A 20,210-nucleotide genomic window follows, 5' to 3' on the forward strand; every position below is an offset into this window, starting at 1 on the left:
AAGTCAACCACAAACTTCAGGTGGGATGCCAGAGTTAACAGGATCTTTGTCTTCTCTAGCCCTCTCTTCAGTTTCTCCACTAAAGGAGGTTGAGAACTTAACGCTCTCTGATTTAATAGCAGAGGCTATTGAAGTAGATGATGCTCAACAAAAACCAGACTTTTCCGTACTCAGTGTAACTGAATTGAGGCCCTCTAAAAGAACAAACATTGATTTAAGTGTCCTTTTAAAAAATGCGAACGCTCCTGCAGAGCAAAACGTGACAGAACAGTCAAATGTCTTAATTCCCGAAACAAAACTTTTACAGGAAAAGCAGGGAAAATGTTCTGGTTTAGGTAAAACAAATAAAACCAGAAGAGGGCTTACTTCAAAGAGGCAGGATTTGTCCCTTTCATGGATGAAGGCTCTGCGTGCAAGACCTTCAGCGTTTGCTTTAACTTTATGTCTTCCTTATCCTCCAAAAGGTTATAAACGGCACACAGTTGGTATGCATAAAGCTTTCCTGTACAGTAGACAAGTACAAGACGTAAAACCTAAGGAAATTGCTCCTAAAACAGCCATAACACCATTTGACTTCAAAACAGCATCTCCTGACGATATTGTAAAAGCTCATCAACAAAAAGCTTTTACAAGAAAGTAGCACAAGGAAAAGGGAAAGAATCCATGTTTTTATCTTGGTATGTTGGAAAAAGAAATACATAGGACCTATTTACAATCCAGAATTGAGTTTTAAAATTTTTTTAATTGATGCTACAATTCTCACTGTAAGATTGGTAACAAATTTGTATGTGAACTTTTTAGCTGTTGCACTGAATAGCTTTATTTTTGCCTAATTTTCACTGACAATTTAACTTTTTTAACTTTTACGAAGTCTTGTACTTTAGTGTATTGATGTGGCATGTACAGTATCTTCTAAACCTCATTGGACTTCTTGAAACACCTGCCTAGGGGTGTGTGTATATATGTTTCATGGGGAAGAACACTGAAGTATTATTTTTTGAAATAACTCAGTTTTGCTATGTAGTGTATAGTTTGAGGAGTGGGATCCTCAGTTTAGATTGCAACTGTTTTATTAAATGTTCTTAAAGCTTAATCTGGTAAGGTATGCTATTAAACTGCCCCTCTTGTAATTCGTTATTTCTCCTCAGTGTCACTATTCTCTTTATTGTACTTAAATAGAAAATACTTCATTTTTAAAAAGCCTCACTAGCCTCAGGTTTTGATTGAAAGGTATAATAGGACATGTATAGTTTTTAATAGGACCAAATTTGTTGGGGAGCAAGCGCTTACATTTGAGATTGCATTCCCTTTCTTCCATTCTGCAGTCATCTGTCAGAATGTGATTTTCAGCATTTTACAGCAGCTGTATTGTAGATACATATGTGGCACATGTTTCATGAGAAGTTTTAATAGAATTCTGTCATTTGTTTTCAAGTCTTTCAGAAAAGCATTGGATTAACTTCTAACTTTAGCATGGGTGTCTTTGCTTAATGGAAGAAAATGTTTCAGACAGAGCATAGGTGCTGTTTATATCTGCCTCTTGTCTGTTTTGGAGAGAGCTTTCATAGTGGTGTACACATGTTGTTCTCTACTATTGCCACCCGTCACTGTTATTTCAAAGCTTTACACTGAAGATCAGAACTGGGACATTTAGAACTGACTTTTTTAGCTGATGACCAGATTCTTGTGCCCTTGTTAGTCAAGTTAGTGACTGTGTGTATCTTTCAATTTCTTTAGTATACATTAGTATACATTAATTCTTTTGATACACTTCCAGTGTCAGTGTTTTAGGTCCGATCAGCAAAATGTGCAATAGAGGTACTGCTGCAACAAAAAAAAAATACATTTGTTCTCATACTGTAATATGTTTATTCGTAAACTTGGCAGCTAATATAGGAAAGTAGATACAGTTTTAATCCAGTTTTAATCTGTTTTTTCATTGAGCATGTTATATCAAAAGATACGACAAAAACTTAAATTGATTCCTGACTTCAGGTTGCACTATAATTTTGTTTCTAAATAAAAACAGGACGCGTTCCAGTGTGCTCAGGTACAAATTTCACATTCTGTATATTTTGCTTGTTTGTCTAGTGGATGCTAGCTGTTGGTTTGTAGGACTCGAATGACATTCATGTTTCTAATTCTTACGAATAAAAGTTATATTTGATAACAGTGCTGATGTGTTTATGTTCTAGATTACGTGTTCAATTTAGTTGTCTGTATCCTTACTTGTTTCAAGTGCCTTAAAGCACTGAAGTATAAGCAATACAATCCAGTATATACACAGTGTTCTTGAAGTTCATGAGCAGGAACAGAATTGTTGTACTTCCTTTGCCTTTAGGTTGAGGATCTACCTTTCTTCCATAAATTAATATCCACGTAGTTTCTTGATCCTTCTTAGTTTCATATGCTTGAGGGAATTAGATCACAGAAGTCTATACAGATTGTACACTATTTCACTGATTAATTTTAATAGCAGATTCTACTTTTTCAGCAGCATTAAATACTTTTTATAGCTGTCCGTTTTTCTGCAGTTAGTATTAACTTCTCACTGCTACAAAATGCAAATGTATTTCTCCCACTGAGGAAAAATGTCCTATTTGGAGAATTTATTGTTCAAATTTGCAGATTTTTTTTTTAATGGTTTGTAGTCTTCTAGTAGATAGATTTTAATTTCTGTAAGTGAAGTAATAGTGGAAAGCTTGCTAAAGGCATGCCTGGCTATACATTGGAGATCTTCTTGTTGTCTTATGTTCCATGTACTCTTGGGGCTCTAATTAATGGTTTTTATAGGTAGAGATTTCTAATAGGTATATTTTTAAATTTTTCTTATTCTAAATTTTTCCTTTAAATCTTTGTTGTGTTGAACTTTTCATTGTTTTTGGTCTGCTTTCTCAATCTCTCGTACGCTGTTCTTTGCCTGAAATTTCTTAGCATTTGTAATAAACTTGGAGCTGAATACTGGACGTACATGGAAATACATATCTATGGATGCTTTTGGAAAGCATGTGCAAGAAGTAGGTGGTAATGTGTAGTACTTGGAACTACCAGGGGTTGGAACTTGCCGTGGGTTTCATGCAGATGAAACTTTGAATAAGTGACTGAAGCCTAAGGGCATCAGTATCATATGTTTATTGGGGTTCTTACTATGGAATTGATATCTTAGTAAAGAACTTTGGATCTTGTTTGGTAGCTAAATTTTCATGTATAAATATTTTTTCATTTGCATGTATCTCAGTATTGCGAGTGATCTTGAAGAAACAATGCATGCTTTTCTGTGTGTAAGGAGTGGGGGAGGGATTTTTCTTCAGTCTGTAATTCTGAATCCTGAAACAAGGCTTGAATTAGTACAAATTTGTAGGCTGGGCACTGAAAATATGCCTAAATGAAGAATAAATCTGATTTCCAATTAATTTTCAGCAGAGGTTCTTTCAGCACTTGCAAAATTTTACTTTTTTTTTTTTAAAACCAAAGGTGTTACTGTGTATGCTTTGTTGTTACTCCTTAATTTCTTTAATCTCATTAATGAGAACCAGGTTTCTTTCATCAGTGATGGATTAACTGTCTTAGAATACTCCAGAAATATAATGGTATGTGGTATTTTTGTATAACAACTCTGTTTCTGCCTGCTTCATGCTTAAAATAATCGTATTTTACTGGTGTATATATATAATTTTTCCCCTCAAATTGCAGCTACTGTGTATTTTTGTCTAATATGGTTTAGTTGTATTATTTGCTTTGGAATACACATTAACATTGTAAAGTACTTGTGTCTATGTTGACATATGGACGTGTAAAAGGTAATGTCAAGCTACATAGACATATGGCTTCTGGTATTTGGACTGTATGTTCCGAAGGTATTGCATACATTGAATTTATTTTGCACGTTATTCTTAATTAAGTGGATACTGATTTTTTTTATATGAAATTGTTTTGGATATTGCTTTATATGCTTAAATAAAATCCGTATTTGAAAATACAGTCTTAATTACAGCTTCTCATTACTTTACTTCATACAATTAGAGTTGTGATTAAATGTTCTGTAATTGCTTCTGTTTTGGGAACACTGAAATTCATGCCTAGATTTGCACAGGCATTATTTTTTCAATGGAAGATTGCCTAGGAGAAAGTAGGGCAGAAACTGACATACAGCTTCAGATACTATATTCAGGCTCCACATTTCTTTTGGTTTGAAGTGGGTGTTTGAAATTATGTTGATAATTTTGATAGCATTTTAAAACCATATTAGGGTCTTAAAAATGAAAGGATATCAGTGTAATAAGAAAAAGGCACAAAATAATACTAGTTTCTGGATCTTTGTTATGGTAGAAGGTACTACAGTAGACTACTAAATAAAGTTTCTGAGTATCTCTTCCATTTGCCTCTTCTGGGTTTCTTTTTCTAGCTGATTTTTATCAGAACTTGTTTTGGAAAACAAGTATGAATTGACTTTGATTTCTATCTGGATCTGTTTTGGAAAATCAGGGCAAATTAAAGGTAAAAATAAAATATGAGAAGAATATGAAAATAACTCCCAGTAGAATATAAAAAATGACTGCTTCTGCATACATTTTAATGTAATTATAGTTGCATGTTACCTGTTTTTTTAAATCACAACAGAAAACTTCGTGCTTTTTTTCCCTCCCAGCTTACAGGATGTTAGGAGCAGAAAATTCCAATTTTAAAACAATGAGATCAAAACTTCACGTAACTGCTACTTGTGTTTTGATTTGTTTTGTTTTTGTTTTTAATTCAGAAATAGCTATTTCAGTAATTTCTAATTGAATTGTTTCAGACAGTTCTTGGGATCCTAAAAAGCAGCAAGGTACTTCAGTTTCTGGAACTGCTGCACAATAATATTTTGAAGAGACCAGCTGGTGCAGAGGGGTAGAGTTTGCAGTTTTTGTTCTGACTTTTTTTCCTCCGATCACATGATTCAAATTCATTTTTCATTAATCAACAATTTCTAAAAATCAACGCTTATGCAAAAAATTTCAGAGCAATTTCTGCAGAAATGAATAGCTAGCTATTCAAAACAGTTCTAAGATGATAGGGTATGAATTCGTTTTTATGCAGTATGTACAGTTAATGACAGTATACTTTATATAGACAGTAGATTAGCTATATACGCAGTCATTCATGTCTGAATTCAAAAGCCTAGTTTTGTAAAATTGTTGTTAAAACAGTCTTTATATTGAACATTGATTATGAGCTGTGGTTGGGAGGGGAAAAAAAAAACCAAAGCCCACCAGATTTCATAACTTTAAGAAATTTATTTTTACTCTATGAATTACGAAGTACTGAAAAGGTGAGGGTTCTCTGCTTTTTTTTTTTTCTTTGAAAATTGAGCTAGTTTTTATTGGTAACTTTTATTTACATGAAATACAGACAGCTAGTAAGCTCTTAAGTAGATTTTATCTTCAATTCATGAAGTTCAGTCTTCCGTTCAGATGATGAGGAAATGTCACTGCTTTAAGTTGTATATTCTTCTGTGTGTGCTAATGGTTTTGACCTTACAGGATTTTCTGTAGGGAAATAAGAGAATCATTTTTTGGTGAAACTGATGTATTTACTCTGTACTAGAAAATAGGGATGAAATAAAATCCAAAGCCAATGATGTTTTATTTCTTTTCAGGGAGCTTGCTCCTGCTTCACAGATTGCTATCTTAATGGGGCAGTTCAGAGGGAATGGGGTCTGTATTTTAATGTTACTGTGCTGTACAACCAAATTATTCAATTATCTGCGGTTTGTTGAAGTACTTCTTTTTTTCCCCTTACCAAAAGTCAAAGCTAATTCAGTTTGTTTGATTTTAGATGATTGTTGAAATGAATGATTCTTATGAAGTGCATTGTAAGTTTCTGGTGCTTGTAGTTAGAGAAATATACGTTATTTAGTTTGTGGAAACATTACATTGCATACTTAAAAATGGCCTGTTAAAAACAAGCCTATGACTTCTGAGGTATGTCTGTAGTCTGCTAGTGTCATTATTCCTTTACAGAAAAACTCACTGTCCTCTACAACTTTCTGGTAGTAAAGTGACTAGAAGATGACTAGAACTTGTAAAATAATTGTGGACTGAACAGATGATATGTCTTTAAAGAAAATTCATGTTTCATGAGCAGTTTGTTAAGAATTTCAGATTTGTGAAGACATGGCCCACACTGTCTTACTCTTTTTCTACAGTAGGAATATGGATGTTCTGGAGAAGAGTTCTACTAGTGAAGCATTTATTCATTGACATATTGGTAGTAGGTGAAGATGAATCTCAGCATTTAATTTGGCTATTTTGAGTCTCTGGGTCTATAAAATCAAAGAATGAAATCTTAATATATATATATTTAAAGCAGTAATGTTCCTCATATATGTGGCACTGCTCAGGTGTCCACTTTTTCTAAGCAGTGGGTGTTAGTGCTGCTCAGATTACACTGTGAAAGTGCACTGTTGCAATATGGTTGCTCTCACTATTGTCAGAGTGGCTTCTCTAGAAGTTCATATTTCTCAAAAATATTTATGTAAAAATGGTACCTTCTTAGTCAAAAAAGATCTGCATTCTGTACATAGTCGTTTCATTTCTGTTTGCTTTTTCTGTCTAAACTACATTTTCATTTCTTATTACCCTTGTTAGTATTACAGAACAAATACAGATACTGGTGAGCGAGCTAGATTCTATTCCATTTCAGGCACTGTTAACGGAATTGTTAACCACTTTATGACACTAAGATTTTTGGTTTTAGTGATGTGTGAGCAAGAAGGAGGTCAAATCTCTGTAAATGTGCAGTCCTTGCAGGAAATAAAAAAAATACTGTGAACTGAGCATGTTTGGTTTGGTGTTGGGGTAGAAGGGAAGAATCTTTTTTTTTTTTAAAAAAAAAAAGTGTCACTGTCATAGTTGAACTGTGTGGGGGGGCTGGCTATTTTGTATTATGGTAGAACAGGGCCTTCCTAGTGTTATATGTATAAATATTTGGTGAAATACAGTAAAAAGGCAAAATAGGAAGTGAAGCACAGGAAGCTGAAAAGCCTTACTCATGATGTGCCACATAATCTAGGAATAGAGTGTAGGTCTATTTTTCTAGATATTGAACTATATTGCTTTGCTTGTGGCTGTTAATAGTATATTTATCATACTATGTTATAGCAAGTATTTTTATTATTTAGGTATTATTATATACTTCATTATAGCAAGTATTTATTCTCTGACATTTATTGTTGATTTCTGGTTTTTATTAATAATGCAGGTATTCAGGGTGTTGATATGAAGACAGGACATTTTCAAGAATGTGACCCACAATCAAAACAAGTAGCTGCTTAGCTTGCATTTAGTTAATGTTATTTATCTTTCAATTTTCTAGAATTCATTCTTTGCCTCTTCTGTGTAAATATCTTTGAATTTTGCCTTATGCCAAAAGCAAATGGAAATCTCACAAGCATTACCACAAAGTGAGTTAATGTAACTGTCTTTTTCTTATCACTCACTTGAATGCAGCAAGACTTACTTTTGATTCTTAATGGTGCTTTTTTAGTCCAAGCACAAATAACTGTTTTTTGCTGGCTTCATATGCTGCAACTGGGCACTGATATGAACAGGTAACTTTGGCCATTTCTGCTTTATTATGATTAGGTGATCTTGGAAGTCTTAACTGAAAAAACTCATGAACTGGTACCTTAGGGAGATTTCCAAAGAAATCTTGGAGAAAAAAGCATTCTGAAGTTTGATCGTGTTGTCCAATATGCTTTCATTAGCCAAGAAGTTTTTACTTCCACTTACCATACTTAGCTCTAATCCCTTGATTTTTCCTGTTTGAAAATTAGTAATTTCTACCTAGATACTGAAAAGAGATCTTTTTCCCAACTTTGATTGGCTTTGCTCATTATCCAGTAGCAGAAGTTCTCAAATGCCTGCTAGAGTGGTAAGAGCCCATTATACCTAGTGATACTCTGATACAACATGTATTCAGCCTGTGGCAAGGGGAACGCGTTCTTTACTATACGGAAACGTATGAAATCTGACATGACTAGTGATACTACTTTCCATGATTTAAGGTGTAACTGATAATGTAAGCCTTCAGTGTTTTAGGTAAGAAAAATTCACATACTTCAGGAGAAGCAATTGAGCCTTGACACTAAGGTACTGTGTGGGTTTTAGAAAGGAAGTGGCTTATTTCAGGGAAAAATGTGTCATCAGTATTGAAAAGCTTCTTAAAATCCTTTGAGATATCTCTTTGAGCTTCTCCTTATGCATACCGTACACCTACACTGGAAAAAGTGACACTCCAAGTGTTTTCAGAGTTTTCTTTTATGGTACTTTAACACTTGTATAATTTGCCTTTTTCAGACAACATATAATTTGATACAAAGTCAATCATTTTCATAGTTGACTGCATTGTGTGTGAAAGTTGGGTGTTTTGCTTGGAAACTAAGAGATCTTAGATAAAACTAAAAATGGACTTATATATATATATATAAGTTTTTTTTTAGAAGCTTAAGATTCCAGGAAAAAAAAGCAGTGATCCTGGGGAAACAGTAGCTCTGCTTGTTCAGTGATGTTGTATATCAGTCCTTTCAGGTCATGGTAAAAATGGCCATTATTTCCTTTTCTTTGTGTCCTTAAAAAAAAAAAAAAAAAAGTAATGTGAACAATTTACAGGAATCTCAGATGTGATTGCTGGAGTGCCAGGAAGTTTTGGTTGAGAGTCATAGTTTTCAAAAGTCTTCTTAAATCGAAAATCTGTTAGCTAATCCATTCTCTGCTACCAGTTTTGGTAAAACATACATTTTTCTGTTCTGTGTGTCAGATTCTCATGTGCTTTTTTCTTTGCTAACGTGAGAATTATCTATCTGTAGATATACTACTAGTACTGAAGGACAGTTTTCTTCCCTTAAGATGGTCATTTGAAAGTCAGTATAGCAAAAATGGCCTAGTATGCCTGGTTTATTTTCTCCTTATATTCCATTTTCTCTGTGTTGTCAAGTGTTTAAAGCTTCTTAATTAACACTTAACAATCAGTGTTGAATGTCCTTTATCAGTATGTCACACTCAGGTTTGAATAAATATGGTGCCAAGAACAGGAGTCTTAATACAAGTTCAGCATGAACATTCTGAATGATCAAAATTATCAGGCAGATTGGTAGGAGAAATTCATATTGTAATGGTTGTAAGATCTAAAATGCTAGAGAAGTAATGAAAAGGTTATTTTCATGATAGAATTTCAAAGCTGTGAAAAATTGTTCTAGAATTGCTGTGACCTCATAAAATATACTTGTAAATAAAGGAAGAATCATAGAATCACCTAGGTTGGAAAAGACCCACAGGATCATCCAGTCCAACCATCCACCCATCACCAACAGTTCTCACTAAACCACGTCCCTCAACATAACGTCCAAACGTTCCTTGAACAAGAATATCTTATTTGAAAACATAACTTAAGGAGGTACTCTTTCCATAACTAAGACTACAGTAAGGTTATTTTACAAGTTTTTGTCAAGTCATCTGTCTCAGGTTTTTGTTTGCATTGTCTCTGAGAAAAGACGTTCTAAATTACTGAATTGGTAGTCTGAGTTCTTCAGTAAGAGTGCGATCACTTCACCATTTCCAGCCAGCGCTTTACCTGCAGTAGGAAGCAAAATTCAGTTACATTTGCATTAGTGGTCTTTTAATTTAGAAGCAGTGTAATGCTGGTTGTTTGCGTTTTATCTCCATTTTCTGAGGACAAATACTGTGTTTTTTGAGAGACAGTCTGCTCTTTGCAGCATGTATTATTTAGCAGTTTTACGGATAAATAATTGCTGCTGTAGTGCTAATGTATTACCAGTCCAGAAGCTGTAACTTCTCCCTGATGTTTGCATTTGAATACTCAAAGTGAGGGTGTTGACAAGACTTAAGACAGTGGTATCTCACACTTGTAAACCAATGCAGTTGAGCTTCAGAAATCGGTGTGTCACCTGAATGTTAGAAGTATAGGTATATCAAATTCAAAATTGTGGGAGTTAAAAAAAACAACCACAAAACTAAATTAAAATATACCCGTTAACAGTGAAAAAGGAGCTTGAGCTGCAGTACAAAACGTGAAAATTGGGGAATGAAGTTAAAAGGCAAAAGCCAAGAAAATGTTAAAATGCAAGCAGAAAATACAGAATTGCTTTACAATGTCTTTTTTATTCTAGGTAACTTTCACTGCAGATAATGTTATTCCTGGTAAAATTTGTGTTATCAGTACCTACCATATCGCTGTACTGTCTTCTGAATGTGTTCTTGCAGTATTGTGCATTTTTTATTCTGTGTGGTTCAGTATTGTTACAATACTTGTCAGTTGTACGTTGTACTGTTATGTCATATATATGTCAACAGAAATGTTGCCCACTTGCTACTTGTGTGCCTCTGTACCCAAAATGTTTTGTCCTTTGGTGACAAAATATTATCAATTTTTTATCGTCTCTACTTCCTTGTATTTTCTTTAATGATAAGTGATATGTTTTAGTGTTCAAAGTTGACAGTTACAAGTAATGTAAGTACCAGATTCCTCCTGTCTTCTGTTAGACCTGTGCCATGAAGCTTAATGCTCTGGAGGTCAAAACTCTACAGAATTACTGTAGAAATTCACACATAAAGAGTCAAAACTTTTGAAAAATAATGTGGCTGGTAACTTCAGTATGGAAGAAAGCTGTGTCTGTGGAACATGTCTGTTAACTGGCCATCACAGGGAATAACTGTGACTGGTTGTTGCTTCAGTCATTCTTCCATCTTTTTACTGCATTTAAAAATCCAGGCTAAATGGAAACTTTATATCTAATTAATTCCAAAATATATGTTGAAGTTGTTTTGAGTACTCCTTGAGTCCTTGTTACCACCTTTTTGTGGTTTTAGAATCACATTTTCCTATTTTTAATGTTTTCCTCTTCCCTGTTGCGGGTTTACATAAATAGGAAAATGACTAACTTTGCTTGTCAGCTAAGCAAGGGGGTGAAACTGGGTATGCGCAAAGAACAACTCAATGCCTAAGTCAAAAAGAAGAGGAAATTTGCCTTTTAAAGATCTTAAGTAAATGTTTTTTTTCAAGGCAAAAATGTGATTTACTGTATGATTTCAATGGTATTTTTTGATATATGTATTCTAAGAAGTGTGTAAGGTTGTGGTTGTGATCTGTGTGCATGTAGTTACTGCTGTAAATATGTCTTTAACTTCTCTTTCACTGCAACAAGGAAGAGTAAAACATGGAAAAAAAAGAACTTCAGACTGCACAGGTTTCTCTCTGAAGTCCAGGTAGAATGAAATGCACTTCTTCAGACTGGCAAATGAACTTTTCTCTTCCTGGTATTCATCTGCATCTGATAAATCTTGCAAAATTATTTGAAACCACATGTTGTGTTTTACTGTATTCAAGTTTTCTTCTAGACAAGGGTACACAGCTCTTTATAAACCAGTTTTGATGTCCTGAATAGTTTCATCAATGAGCAATAGAGCTTCATGTTCCATCTATACACAGGATGTTTTCCAGATCGTGTGTCTCCCTTATTCATAGTATGGTAACATTCAGTCTCCCTTTTTTTCTAGACTTAATCAGGTTTATCTTTGATACCTCTGGAATCTTGATATACTTGGCTTGGGGCAGAGGAGTTCTTTGGAAATTGGAGAATAGTTAAATTCTCAGAGGGATAATATACATAAATTGTGCAAACGTAATGTAAATAATGTAAAACAGGCTTCAATTACAAAGGGAAATCTTTATGTAAATTAGGAAGTTTCTTATACTGAAAAGTAGGACAGTTTTTATAATATTTTCCTAAATTTTAATGCAGAAAAGATTTTAATGTATCTTTTGCTTCTTAGATCTATGTTGCTATATGTGTCAAGTAGATTTTGCCTTGCTTGCTCGCAGATTGTTTGCTTTTGCATGACCAGGACCTCCTCTTATTGCAGCAGTTCCCTTGATAAATAGAATTACTACCTAATACCAGGTTTTTATCAGTTAGCTAGTGAAAGCCCTACTGTCAGCTTAATGTTCTCGTGTTGGGTTAACTAACTTCCTAATAATACCCACTGGCAGCATCCACAGTGTGTTCCTCATGAAATTACATCTTCATTATGTGTATATTGTAGCAACGTTTGTACAAACAGTGTGGTATATAATGGCTTGATATTTGTCTCTAAAGTTGTAGAGATAGATGTGTGAACTTTTTTTAAACTTCTGTCAGGTTTTTTTTTTTCCTAATACCTGCTGTAACACTGTGGGAGGTTCTTGACTGCAGATAAATTCAGTGTGCTTGATCAGCCAGCTTCTTTGATGGAGCCTGTGTTTGTTTTGCAAGTTAAATTTGGAGATCTTTAGCAGTTTTACACCTAGCTTTCAAAGATCCTTTCTCCGTAAATGTGTTGCCACTAACACATTTAAGTAGTAAAGAACACTAGAGCTTTGGTTTTTCAGTACTCTCTCTTTTTCTAATAACCATTGCATCCTTTGCATTTTGTCCTGCCTCAAATTTTTACTGTATATGAACAAGGCAAGACAGCACTGTGGTAAACTGGTTGTGTTTGCTTTGGGAATGTGTAGGGTGCTAAATTAGAATTAAAGGAAGCAATAGGAGTAGATGGTGGAGCCTGTTGACGATTGAGGCAACAGAAAAATTAACAAAACCTGGAAGAACTCCTTAGTAAAACATACATCAGTAGTAACAGCTTGCTTCTCATTTCATGCTTGGAGAAAGTGATTGGCCTTCAATAGGAATGTATTTACTAATTTTTTTTATTTATCTTTGTTAGACAGTTGCTGTTTAGTAGGTATGTGTGAAGTGTGTTGAACCTGCATCTCTGTAGTTCTGAAGACAAAATTGAGATTGTACTTTTTTCTAAATGAATGGAGTTGCTAGGGTTTAGGAAGTACACGTATGAAAAAGGTTCTTTACAACACTGGAGCATCTGGAAAATGTACCAGAAGAGAAGTGATGGTGATGGACCTATATCAGATGAGTTGTGTCTTGAGCTTTAAATTCCAGTATAAAGAATAGAAATGCGAATTTGCTAGTATAATTATGACAGCCAAGGACACTTCCAGTGGAAGTGTTGGAAGTGGAATACTGTTTTTGTATCCTCATTGATAGATTGTTCTACCAAATAACGAACGGGTAAGAATCAGGCTGGAAGGGCCCTTAAAGATCATCTAGTTCCAACCCTCCTGCTACAGGCTTCTGTTCAGCTTGGCTTCAACACTTCCAGGGATGGGGCATCCACAGCTTTTCTTGGCAACCTTGGCAGTGCCTCACATGACCAGACTTTTTTAGGCTTTTTCATTTTGTTTCTTATTGCTTTTCCAGTATGATTGGAAAATAGCATTAAGGAAAGGAGTGAGACTCTGGGTAGTAATAGGAAGATGTTCTGGCTTAGTGGTACTTAATATAAATACAGAGAGAGTGCATCCCTGTTAATCCCTAATGTTAATCATCAATTCATAAATGTAATCTATAGTACTGAATTGGTAGGCTTGAATGTATTGTAGAAACTTCTTGTTTTGCACACCTATGGCTCATTTTTTGTTTTTCATACAGTAACACGTAACAAAATTCAGTTAGTATGAGGAAACCTTAAGTGTTTTCTCTTGGTGTTATATTTTTAAAATTGATGTTGGATGTCTTCACAGAATACTTACTGTTCCATCTACCTAAATTTTTTTTTAAAAGCCAAAATCCTTTCTCTCTTAATGGTTCCAAGTTGAATAATGTATAGAATAATACAATATCCTGAGTTGGAAGGGGTTTTGCAAGGATCATTTAAGTATTGCTTATGAATTTCACCTTAAGAATTATAATGCAGTAATTTTTTGCTTTTATTACTTAAAGCTGCTTAATATTTTGCAGTTAAGGAACAATGGCATAAACCACCTCCCCTTAACCTAAAATCGCGGAGTAATAAAGGTGTGGAAAGAGCAGGTACTTAATTAATATCAGCCTCTAATTTGGAGTTAAAAAAAAGCAACAATACAAAACACCTTGTTAATTACATGATTTTAAAAAGCATGTGTGTTTTGCATCATTCTTTTGCATTTAGTCCTAGTAAAGTGATTACTCCTAAGAGGTGTATGTTCACTCAGCAGATTTCATTTGAACAGATTTTGTGTGAAATGTTTAAATTTACCTGATTTGCATGTGCAAAGGAGAACAATGCATTCTTAAAGTCTTTTGTTTCCCACTCATCCTTTCTTAACATTTGTTCTTTGTTATATGAATGATAAAAAATTGAACCTGTTAAACATTTGTCACTTCAGAATAATTGCTTTAAAGTAACTTTTAAATGTGTATATTAAACTGTTCCATTCACAGCTTTTTAAAATCGACTTAGTACATCACTTAACTTCTTATAAGGTTGTACATTTCCTGTATCATCTTAAGTTTGGGGTATAAGAGGGTGGTTGCAATTACAGAAGAGGCAAGATTTTCAAGTTACAATTCTACCTCTGAGCTGTGTTGTTTTGTAAAATCCTATAAAATGCCATGCATGAAGTACTTCTATTCAATCCTTATTCTTTCAGTATGGTTCTTTCATCATCAGGGGCTTATCAGTGCTAGATCTGGAAGTTGTGTGGCTTGAGATAATCACCTGTGAGGACCTTTTTGCACTGTTGATTCATATGCATCATTTCATCAGCAGTACCATTATTTCATGTAAGCATATATCTTTTTTTCTCTAAAAATTCTGTTTACTGTAAGTGGCATCCAGAAATAATACTTGTTCTGAAAGAAATGACCATTGTTTTAGATGCACATAGGAAGATACTACTCTGCAAGACTGCCTTAACATCAGAGCACCTGCTGTGAGTGGTAGCATGATATGTCCTGTTTCCCTTCTCATTCTTGTGTCTTTGGGAGCTTTTTTCCATCCAGATTAGCAGGCGTATCTTAGTCACTGAGCTGAAGGCCTCACGTAGAACACTTATTTTTGCAAAACAGGCAGATTTTTAGAAGTTCAGTTTTACTGCTTTCATCTTCGTGTGGCCATGTCTTCCAGCATCCTGGTTGTCATTCTTGTGAATGCTGTCAACTTGTTTCCGTATCAGTTTCCTCCATTTATTAAAGTAGTGAAGAAATGCACACGCTAAGCACACCTTTTTTTCCAGCTTCTGTTTTGCAATAATTGGGAAAATGACCATGTTGGTCACAATGATGTCTTTTACTGATCCTTATTTTGGGGCTTGTGGTAGCACAATAGTTTCCACCATGTCATTGTTCTTGTTTTTCTTTTTTGTTTCCATTAACTACTCTTGTTTACGTTCTCTTGTCTATTTGTAGATTTCATCATAGAGAGTTGCTGTGCTGCTTGGTGAAAATATTTAAAGTTCATGTATGTAGGTTGCTCCAAAAATAATGTTTCCTATTTATTTCCATGGTAACTACAAGAGATACAAAGAGCACAGTAACGCTATTTGTTAAAGCAAATTTTCAGCTACAAAACATCATCTTTCGGCACAGCCACCATGAGCAATACGTTTTGCTAATGGTGAACAAGAGCCTGTGTACTGTGCTCATAAATATCTGTACCAACAGAGGCGACCCAGTTTTGCTATTGTCACTGCTGAAATGCACCACCCACTGCCTTACTGTGCTCACATCCACTGCTTGGTCTCCATCAGTGCTTAGCAAATGTCAATGAATGTCAATAGGTGCAATTCTTTCCACACGGAGGATGCAGTGGAATTGCCACGTCACAGCCTGAACCACTGGTTGAGCATCAAGTGAGAAGGCCTGGATAATCCAGTGAGCTCAGGTGCAAGCTGTGCACCTGAGTGACTGGAAGGGGTGGGACCCTGTGTCCGCCTCTCCTCACCCTCATTTAAGGGTTAGCAGCTGTGGGAGCAATATCTTTCCTGATAGAGATTGTGCTCCTCTTGAGCCATCATTGAGCATTGGAAGGGGGGAGATAATTTTCCTTCTTGTCATCTTCTGTTGCTCCATAGTGCTTGTATCGCAGCAGAAGGCAGTTATTGCTGCCTTTTGCCACGGAGTAATACCGTTCCACACATCTACTTCATACACGCTTCTGTGTCAGGTGCCATTGCATCAGACTGTCCCTCTGCTGTCATTTGTTGCACAGCAAAAAAAATCTAATGGAATATTGGCAAGAAGGTTCAACCTCTGCTACCATACCACTGAAATCTGCCTCTGACGTCATAGGCCAACATAATAAAATAGGAGGTATTACTTTTTGACCAGGCCTTGTAGAAGTAGTTCCGTAATTTTCTTAGTCTTTGTATCATAGTATTTTCAGTAGCAGTTTTCTGCCTTAGTTGAAGTGGTGAAATGTTGAGTCCTTCAGGTCCTCCCTATGGTTATGGAGAGAGGAGTTTAATTAGCTTTTAAATATTTGTACCAAAAGTTTGAGGAAAGTCTGCTGTGAGTTACAAATATGAACAAATACTGAGCTTCTCCCATAAAGATGGTGGTCTTTTCCATTGAAGCTTATGTCCAAATCTGTTTAGGAGTTTATAGATGAATAATTTATTAATTAGAAGATTGTAGCTTGCCAAAGTAGGAAAAAAAAAAAAAAAGTCAAAGGTCTGAATACATACTGTGCTGTTGATGGTATGGTATGTAATAAGTTTCTGTCAGTTACTAACTTCTGACTTAATAGCTAGTTTATCCCAATTCCAGAGATTTGCCCAAATTACAGGTTTGGGAAGATCTTTCAATCTTTCTATTGAGTGGGTGGTGGTAGCATGATGAGGACATTCAAGAAATCAGTTTTGTCACAACACAAAAACTGTTGAAATAGTTGAAATACTCTTTATTCCACGCAATGTTCTCCCATCTTCTTAGCTCCATTACTGTTGAGAAATCCATAACACCATTCCTACCATCTCTGGCTTAACCTTTAGTGAAATTCTAATAAATTCTGTCATTTCCTTTCATCTTCATTATAGGTAAAGCTTTAAAAATTGGAGTCTGTTGCTGACTTTTTGTAAAATATGTAAGTAGAGTACATCTATCTTTTGCCTTTAAAAATACGAATTAAAAGATGGGTCATTTCTGAGCATAGCCTTGCAAGCACAAATACAAAAGTCATTGTCAGTGAGTTCAGAGCTCTTATATTCAGTACTCTTTGTGTGATTAAATGCATTTGTGTGTCAATTTGCTGTGGACACCGTATATGTTTGTTTAGGCATATGGTTTCCAATAGTTGATGAACTATCTCGTGTTTATATATTGAACATTTAGATTTTTTTACAATAGTGTCTTAGAAGCTGCCAAACTGTTTTTTTTGTTGTTGTTGTTTGTTTGTTTGTTTGATTTTAGAAGAAATGATTAAGTTATTCTTTTGGTCTTCTGAAGCCAGGAATCTTTCACTCTGAAATATGTTAATGAACCTTATACTGTGACCTTGTAATCTCTGCTGCCATCCTTTACACCATGGAATGAGGTCAAGTAGGAGTATTTTCCTTATACAGGGCTGACTTTGCAGAGACAGAAATGTGGATGTGTGAAGAACTAAAATCTCTAATTTCCTTAGAAGAAAATATTAATTCTCCCATATGTCATCTTTCTGGCCCAGTCATGGTCTAATGTGGTTGTTAAGCCTCCAGAAGAGTAGTAGAGTTAAAAATTCAGAGGACCTAAATTAAAAAAAAAAAAAAAAAAAAAAAAAAAAAAAAAAAAAAAAAAAAGTTTTAGCTAATCTTACTTTGAAAGTTTTCATTGCACTAAAATTTGACAAAATAGAGTTTTCTGAAACTTAAAGTGAAAATACTTCCAGCTTCAACATGCTCAATTGTGTAGGACTACTGTGTATGTATTTCTCTTCTGATGCTTTAAAAGGACGCATTATTAACATTCTGGGGAAGGTTTGTAGAGTAGTTGTGGAAGAGCTGAACAGATACAAGATGATTTTACCTTTTGTGTACTGCCAATTTGCCTGTGTTGTTCTCTTGTTATTATTTTCCTTGTAGTTAACTTCTTCTTACTGAAGATGTTTTAATGCATAAATAGAAGTTGTGGATTGGGAAAGCTTTCTTTAGTAAAATGTTTGACAGTCCTGTAATACAACAATTGAGAATGTCATTGCGTGTGTAAAAGGCATGACGTTTTTTTTTTCTGAATTAACTGCAGGATGTGCAGGCAAATAGCACCATCCTCTGGCATTATAATATTAATTAAGAATTAAACCTTGAAGTTGCTGTCTGTTATTTTGGGGGATTTAATTATAATTTTAATAGAATGTACATATTGTACTTTCAGTTTTACCTACTCATTTTGGGCCAAGCTTTTAACAGAAATTCTGTTCATTTGCATGGTCTATGTGTATTCTGCTCAATTAAGTGAGTAGGAATAGATAATATCTTTTTAGGGTTATCCTACACATGGTGCTGACTCTGCTCTTTACATGACCATTTATGGTAGGAAGTTGCACTTCAGAAATATCGATCTGAGCGTTTTCTAAATCACAGTGAAAGACAATTCACAGTCATTTAAGAAAAATTCGTTGAATTAGAAAACACCACCAACGATTTAGTTGTTTGTGTGGGAGAGTAAAGGTGCTGGTACAGAACAACTGCAAATGTCTAAGACGTAAATTATTTTTACAGCATATTGTAGCTTCGGTTACGGATTGAGAAGGGATGTCACTGGCATTACTCGAGAGTAATGCAAGAAATACACCTACCAAAAATATGGTTTCAGTAGTTACAGGATGAGTTGCAATGAGTTACAATTATGTGAAGGATTGAATTTTAGCCCATTTAGCTATAAGTAATAGGCACAATAGGCGTGAGAAATACTGCAGGGGCATTACTATCTAGAACTTGACGGATGAGTAAGTCACTGTTTTCATAGTTGTGAATTCCTATTGGACCTTTAAATGTTTTCGTATTGAAAACATCAAAAGGAGACAGCTGATATTTGTGTAATCTCTAGAAGACAGACATCCCCCCACAAGTCTGCTTTTCCGTACAGTAGACCTCTGCTCCTTTTACTCCGGCGGTGCTGGCTTAATGAAACTGGAAATCTTGAAATGAGAGTTTTACTCCAGTGACAGTGTCTTTCTTTCATCTAGTCGGGTTTACACTCACAGTTTGCAGACTAAATAGCCATGTCTATGAAAAGACTTAATCAGTGGTCTGCATATAGAACTGAACTGTGGGTTCTGTTGTTGAAATATATTGTTTAAACATGACTTCAGGGTGATTGCTGGTTGGAGTGTCACGTTAAACATCTGGAAACAGGGAAGAGTTTAAAGCTCTGAATATTCGCGGCTGTGATAGAGGTCAGTAAGAAATTTGGCATGTAAAATACGTTATACCATTCTCTGAGTCATTAGGTTTTTCTGGGACATCAGATATTCCAAGTTACTTTCTCAAGTGGAATAATGACACTGAATAAGAAAACCTACTATAATGGTGAAAGTAAGTTGCTTGTGAAGCCTGCAGGTACAGTGGCAATGAGTACAAAAAAAAAAAAAAACCAACCAACCAACAGTGTTATGTTAATGTTAATTTAGCAATATTTGAGTATTTGAAGGCACACAATTTGAATATAAAATTCACAATTAGTAAAGTTCTGCTAGAAGGTACTTGTCTCTGATAAGAAGAGCAAGAGAATAGATCAGTAACTGGCTGCTAGATTCTTCATCATTTGGGTTCAGTTAGAGAGAAAATGTTGATGGCAAGGCTACAGTGAGATTCCAGAAATTCTGGCTAAGGTCCAGACAGGAAGGAAAATATGTTATTGCCTAGTTAGAAAACATTCCACTCCATCCACTTCAACTTGGTCTAACTTCAGTGTGTGTGTCATTCTCTAATTTGTTAAGTCATGTTCAAAATTTTTCATTTGATTACTATTTCTGTTCTAAACACATTTCCTCATGTTACTCTGAATTTTTCATCTTGTTTCCATTTTTTACCCTTCATCACACAGGGAGTGGTAACGCATTGGAACAGGTTGCCCAAGGAGGTTTTTGGATGCCACATTCCTGGAGGCATTCAAGGCCAGGCTGGATGTGGCTCTGGGCAGCCTGGTCTAGTGTTTGGCGACCCTGCACATAGCAGGGGGGTTGAAACTTGATGATCTTTGAGGTCCTTTTCAATTCAGTTCTGATCCTCTTCTGCTTCCTCTGTTCATGCCTAGGTTCTGTGTTATGTCTCTCAGTATGTGTCCTCTTGCATTCTCTGCTTTCAACACAAATTTTCCACAATTTAGGTTTTTAAGTAATCTCAACTTTTTCACTGTTGCTCTC

The 20,210-nt window shown here is 35.1% G+C and overlaps 1 protein-coding gene across 4 annotated transcripts in view; it reads left to right on the forward strand.

Moving 5' to 3' along the window:
* HBS1L (HBS1 like translational GTPase) overlaps nucleotides 1-20,210 on the forward strand; it is a 65,190-nt gene that overhangs the window by 9,563 nt on the left and 35,417 nt on the right. The window contains exon 1 of one of the 4 annotated variants that reach the window (XM_046939185.1): nucleotides 189-16,952. The exons of the other annotated variants lie outside the window; for them this stretch is intronic. The gene's annotated coding sequence lies outside the window, so the exon portion shown is untranslated. Of the gene's footprint in view, nucleotides 1-188; nucleotides 16,953-20,210 lie in introns of those variants that run through there. 4 annotated transcript variants of the gene reach the window in all.

This window comes from Gallus gallus, chromosome 3, assembly GCF_016699485.2.
Source record: "Gallus gallus isolate bGalGal1 chromosome 3, bGalGal1.mat.broiler.GRCg7b, whole genome shotgun sequence".
Lineage (NCBI taxonomy): Eukaryota > Metazoa > Chordata > Aves > Galliformes > Phasianidae > Gallus > Gallus gallus.